Source organism: Pteropus alecto, unplaced genomic scaffold, assembly GCF_000325575.1.
Source record: "Pteropus alecto unplaced genomic scaffold, ASM32557v1 scaffold125, whole genome shotgun sequence".
Classification (NCBI taxonomy): domain Eukaryota; kingdom Metazoa; phylum Chordata; class Mammalia; order Chiroptera; family Pteropodidae; genus Pteropus; species Pteropus alecto.
This window is the reverse complement of record NW_006436888.1, coordinates 5,481,644-5,487,739: the sequence shown is the minus strand read 5'-3', so window position 1 is coordinate 5,487,739 and position 6,096 is coordinate 5,481,644. Positions and strand designations below refer to the sequence as shown.

The following is a 6,096-nucleotide window of genomic DNA, read 5'->3' as shown; positions in this document are numbered from 1 at the left end:
AATGTGGTCCTCAGGGCACCCCTAACCAGAGATCAGAGGCAGAGACGGGGGTTTGTGGGTGGAGGTGCTCCCGTGAGCTGCAGGCCGAGCATCGGGGCCTACAGCCGATAACAGAATGCAGCAGCACCCACTTCTTTGCTTTCTTCCCCTGGCCCCTGAAAATAAAAATGGCAGATACCAAGCTGCTCATATAGCGAATGGGTGACAGACGGTCAAGGGTAGACGAGGGGCCACGGTACTGATAAGCCTCAACTCCCGAGAACAGGCTGCCAACAGCACCTTCCGCCTCTTACCCATGGGTCACGACCCACGATGGGGGTCCACAGAAGGAGGGTAAACAGTACAACAGTGTGGAAGGTCTTTAGCCAACTCACTACTCGGCCCAGCTTGCCAGGCCCAGGCCCTCGTCCCAGAGCAAGTTTGGGGAGCCAGGCTCGAATGGGAGACTCCTCAAGTGCCTGCTGACCTGGGCCCCCTTGCCCTTGCTTGAGCCAGACTCTGCCACCCCAGCCCCACCTCTGAACTCTACCCACATTCAGAAAGGGTTTTCTCTTTATTATGTTTTTTTTTTTTTCTCCCCACTCTCTCATTTGTGGCTTATCAATGATGCAAAACGAGTAACACCAATTTCCTTAGGCTGTGTAATCCGCAAATCAGATTGGGGGATTGCGAGAGGTGAGGTGACCTTGTACAGGGCTCCCGGAATGCCACCCAGTGCTGCCGCCCGCCTACCCTTCTCAGGACATATTTAGATAGATAATGTTAATTGCACTTGACACATCCTCCTAAGGAGGGCTGGGTCCTCTGTCAGCTTGCGCTGCCTTTGCTGGGCTGCCTGGGCAGAGGGTGCCCACTGGGGCAGTGCCCACCCTGCTGGACACAGGGCTCTGGGGGCATCGAGCAGTTGGGGAGGTTTTCCCCACGGGCCTCCGACACCTGCCCATCTGATCCAGGTGGTGAGAAGCTGGGGGTCTGCAGAGAGCTGGGCCAGACTGAGATAGGGGGCAGCAGAGAGGAAGGGGGAGCCACACCACGGCAGAAGAAGGGCAGAGGTCACAAGAGCGGAAAAGGGAAGATATGGGAGACTAGAGCTGGATGGAGTGGAGGCCGAGCAGGGCTGGGCCACAGGGCAAGGGCTGGAGACCCCAGGGCTCTGCTGAGAGGCTCTGGGCAGCTCGGCTGTCAGAGCTCACACCCCAGCCAGCCAGGCTGGGGATCCGGCGGGCGGCCCCACTGTCCTGTCCACTCCACGCTCACTTGCCCGAGATCTCTCAAGGCGTCTCGGCCAGCCTCCCTTGAACCCCCAAAACCCCCAACTCCACAACTCCAGTATCTCCCTTCCACCACCTTTTTTCCCCCTCCCGTCCTCCCCGGCAACTGTGCATTTATTAATTCATGAGGCACTAATTAGTTCTTTGTTTAATTTTGTGTTAAACAGACTGACCGGAATGATAACGACTTGCAGCGCGGTGTTGCCGTCCCCAACCACCCCTGTTTTCTGACAACAAGGGAGCACGGAGACCGGAGCGCTGAACCCAAATCCCTCAGCAGTTGCACTTCATTAAGTCAAAATGTGACGAGAAGCTTAGAGAGCAACTTGCAGATCTGATCACACAGAACAATCGGGGAGGAAACTTTGCAAGAGTTGGGCCGGGTGGAGGAGGAGAGGGAGGGGCAGAGATGTTTACCACATGGGGACCAGGACCTGAGCTGGAGCTCTGTCCCTTGCCTGCCCCTGGGGCAGGTGGTCTGGCTGATGGGAGCCGGGAGGCTGTCTCTGGGTGGGATCTGGGACACTGGATGGATTCTGGAACCACAGTGGGGAGCAGAGAAGTTCAGCTTCATCTCAGTCTTCCTGCCCAGGCATCTTTTCCTGTCTCTCTCTGCCTCTCACTGTCCCTGATGTCTGGTTCTGACCTGTATGAGTGAGTGACTGGGTACACCCAGGACCTGGCAAAGAATCAGAAAGCTGCTACAGTTAAGAAGAATTCTGCAAAGCCAGGGGAGCGGTACAGAGTGGGAAAACACAGAAGAGAACAGGAGGCCCTACACTTAGGAAGCCTGAAGTTAAATACACCCGTCCTGGCTAGGGGAAAAAGTACCATGCTCAGGGATCATGGCCGATGTATCCTTTCCCTGCTAGCTGTCCACCCACTCGTCTACCTACTCACCCATCCATCCATCCATCCACCCATCCATCCATCCCTCCAACGTTTTTTATCCTAAGTACTCTAACCAGAAAACTGAGGACCAAGAAGTTGAGTTCTGTGTAAACACACGGCAAATTAGAACCGGAACCGGGCCCTGGAGCTTCTAGGCTGTGGTTGTGGGCAGGCTGGCTGTGGGCAGGTAGCTGAGCTAACAATGACAATAGCCTTGTGACCTGCTCCCTTCTGTCCGCGTGAAAAATCAGGATCTCCACCCCAGAGGTGTCAACCTGTTACCCCTCTCGGCTCATGGTATGAGTGAGGATGGATGGGATCGAAATCAAGGCCTGACCCAGTCTAAAGGCAGGGCCCCTAGCCACCTTTTACCTGACCCTAATCTCCAAAGATGAAGACCACATCTTGTGTGTGAATAAGAATGGAGGGGACGTGAGGAGGAGAGAACAGAGAAAGTTGACAAAAGTGAGCCTGATTCTGCGCGAAGATCCTGTTGCCTTCTTCCCATTGGCTGCTGCACCTGTCCAGGTGTGGCCGGACACTCCCTCTGAGAGCCCACCCAGGCAGCCCACAGGCCAAGGAAGGGGCTGCAGGTCAACCTTGCCCATGCCTTCCCCTGGCTGGTTCTGGAACGTACTGGTCTCTGCTCTCACCCAAGCCTCGCAGCCCGGGGCTGGCTTCTCTTAATTTGCTGTCAGGCTGCCTAAGCAAACCAATTAAAACTAATCATTAATTATAAAAAAGAGCGAGAAGAGTAGAAGAGAGAAGAGGGGGTGAAAGGCGGAGACGGGAAGGAGGAAGAGGGAACGTGGGATAGAGAGGAAAGACCCAGAGGGCCTGCAGGGAGCTCTAAGTGGGGGTCCTGGGCCTGGGAGCTGGGAGAGACCAGGGGCTCCCCCTGCATAGAAGTGCTGGGGTGGAGGGAGGGTAGAAAGAAGGGAAAGATGGTGGAGAGGAGGCTGCCATAGGCCAAGGGGTAGGGGGAAGGCCAAGAGGGGAGGGAAGGAGGAAGAAGCTGCCAGGACCATCATACCAGGACCTGAAGAGGCCTCATCCATCTGCGGTCCCCTCTGACTGGAGCCACCAACTCTCCAGGACTTGGCTTCAGAGCGTCTCACGCCGGCTCCCTAGCTCCATATTTATGAGGCTCAGCTGATTATGCAGCACCAGCCCAGGCTCCTTGTCCCTGCGCCCCTACCTGCTCCCAGCCCTCTCAGGCCATGGAGGCTCAGGGCAGCTGTCTGCCGCCCATCTACCCCCCAACGCTGCCTCCTGTCCCATTCCCCCATCTTCACACACACCCCTTTCACAGGGGCTGAGGCCATGTCAGCCCGGCAGCTTGAGGAGGGGGGCAGCACAGACAACAAGGGGCAGTGTCATGGAAACGGGCACTTTCCCCGAGAAATATTCTGTTTGGCCTCCTTCCTGAATTGAGGAGCTGTCAGGAGCCTGAGTGAGAGCCACACCACCCCGGGACCAGGCGTGACAAAACCTATTTTCTGCCTCAAATTTGATTGATTAAAAAACTTTTTAGGAAAACCATGTTAAAAGAGTGAAAAAGGAGAGAGGGAGGGAGGGGGAGAGAGAGAGAGAGAGAGAGAGAGAGAGAGAGAGAGAGAGAGAGAGCGAGCGCGAGAAATAGAGGAGAAAAGAAAGACAGAGAGATAGGAATGCTGCCGGGGGAGGGGAGCTGGGGAGAAAGGCCACAGGCAGGGGCCAAGCAGTTACCCTGGCAATGACGCCAGGGTATGTGTGTCAGTGGGACAGCCATGGCATAAGCAGGCAAAACAGAAAGGTCAAAGGGAGCCCCAAACTTTTACACAGTGGTTTGCAGGACAATGTGGGGGCCGAGGGCCCCACACAATCCAGCAGGTGTGGGGATCTGGATGAGGCAGCAGCCAGCGTGGGTTGCCCGTCCCTAACTAGGGAAAGGAACTGGCACCCCAAGACAGGCAGGTGGCAGGTGGGGATGGCCGCCCAGTATCAGGCCACCGGATTGGCTCTGGAAGTTTCCAAACACAGCTCTGGCTGGGATTTGGCTGGAATCCTGAAAAATCTGTACAGGGTCAAGAGCGGGGGTTGCAGTAGTTTGGGGGCAGGAAAGGGGTTTTCCCGCCTTGTTCTCTCAAGCTCTGGCTGGCTCAGGGAACATTTTTTAATGAATAAATAAATAAGCTGGGAAGGACCCAGGTGACCCCCGTCCTGCAGGGGAGAAGACTTCGCTGGTTGGACACCAGCCTCAGCCGCTCGCTCTCCTCCCTCCCCATCTCAGACCTCCCGGCCCAGGCCCTGAGCTCCTTTGCTGGGTGCTGCCCTGCGCGGTCCCTGTGCCCATTTCGGACACTGAGATGGGCCCGGCCCGATCTAGACGGCGATGGGAGACCCTGCCCCTCCACACCTGAGACCCAAGGCGGGAAGAAACTCCCTCCATTTCCTAGAAGACCGAAGTGCCTCACATCTTCCTGGTGGGACCCATCTTCTCCCCGGAAGAGGGATCCAGGTCCGTGGCCAAGTTTGTTTTTCCTCTATTTAAGGGCCTCGAAGATCAAGGTTAGGAGTGGTTCTGGCCAAGGAGTCAGCAAGGTGTCTCTAAGGTGCTGGCAGGGGTGCTGGGCAGCATCCAATCGCCCTTTGCCAGCTCAGCGCTCAGTGTGGATGAGGCAGAGCCTCCTCGGACAGACAGGTGCATTCTGCAGGCAGATGCACAGAAAGACGACACTTGGCCCAGCCCCTCTGCCAGGTAACTCAACCCTGGATCTCTCCCTATCCCTGCTCCACAGCGATCACCAGGTATTGATCGAGCACGTATTGGGAGCCTGACACTGTGCGAGGCACGAGGAAGATAAAACAGACGGCATGCAAGAGAAAAGGCAGAGTCGGTGAGACCTGGAATTGAAGCCTGCCTCTGCCACTCAGTGCCACGTGACCTAGTGGGACAGGCTGTTCAACCTCTCTCAGCCTCAGCTTCTTCAACGGAAAAGTGGGGGTATAAGAGTCCTCACCTCGAAGGCAGTTCATTTGGTACATATTTCTTGAGCACCTGCTGTATGCTGGGTACTGTCTTAGTCCTGGAGGACAGTGGCAAACCAAAGACAGCCCTCACGGAACTTCCATTCTTGGGGCCATCGTGAGGACCCGCTGACAGGACGCTCAGCCCTATGGTCTGGCACAGAGGAAGCGCTCGATAAATGCTGCCCGTCATTAGCTCTCAGGGTCCCTGGCTTTAAGAAGTCAGGGGGCGAGCCAGCCATTCCACCCCTAGGTATATCCCCAAAAGAATGGAAAACAGGGACTCGAATAAACACTTGTACATGAAAGTTCACGGCAGCTTTATATACAACAGCCAGAAGGTAGACACAACCTAAATGTCCATCAACAGATGACCAGATAAACAACGTGTGGCCTATCCGTACAGTGGAACAGTGTTCGCCCATAAAAAGGAATGAAATTCTCATACACACTACCCCATGGATGGACCTTAAAAACATTATGCTCAGCAAGAGAAGCCAGACGCAAAAGACTACGCAGTGTATGGTTCCATTTATATGAAATATCCAGAATAAGCAAATCTGTAGAGACAGAAAGAAAATGAACGGCTTGGCTGCCAGGGGCTGGGGGGAGAGGGGAATGGGGACTGACTTCTGATGGGTAGAGAGTTTCTGTCTGGGGCGATGAGAAAGTTCTGGAATTAGATATCGGTGGTGGTTGCACAACACTGCGAATGTACTTAATGCCACTAAATTGTACACTCTAAAACAGTTACAGTGGTAAGTGGTACGTTATGTGCTTTTACCATAATAAAGTAAAACGACGGAGAAGGAGAAGCAGCGGCAGCGGCGGGAGAGGAGGGAGGTATTCCGAGGTGGCCGCTTGGAAGAGGTGTCCGATGAGCCAAGCAAGGGGCGGAAGGTGAACCGTCACAATCTCACATGTG

General features: G+C 55.1%; 1 long non-coding RNA gene across 1 annotated transcript in view; it reads right to left on the bottom strand.

The window, feature by feature from the left end:
- LOC112481777 overlaps positions 1–6,096 on the bottom strand; it is a 95,261-nt gene that overhangs the window by 12,212 nt on the left and 76,953 nt on the right. The window lies entirely within an intron of this gene.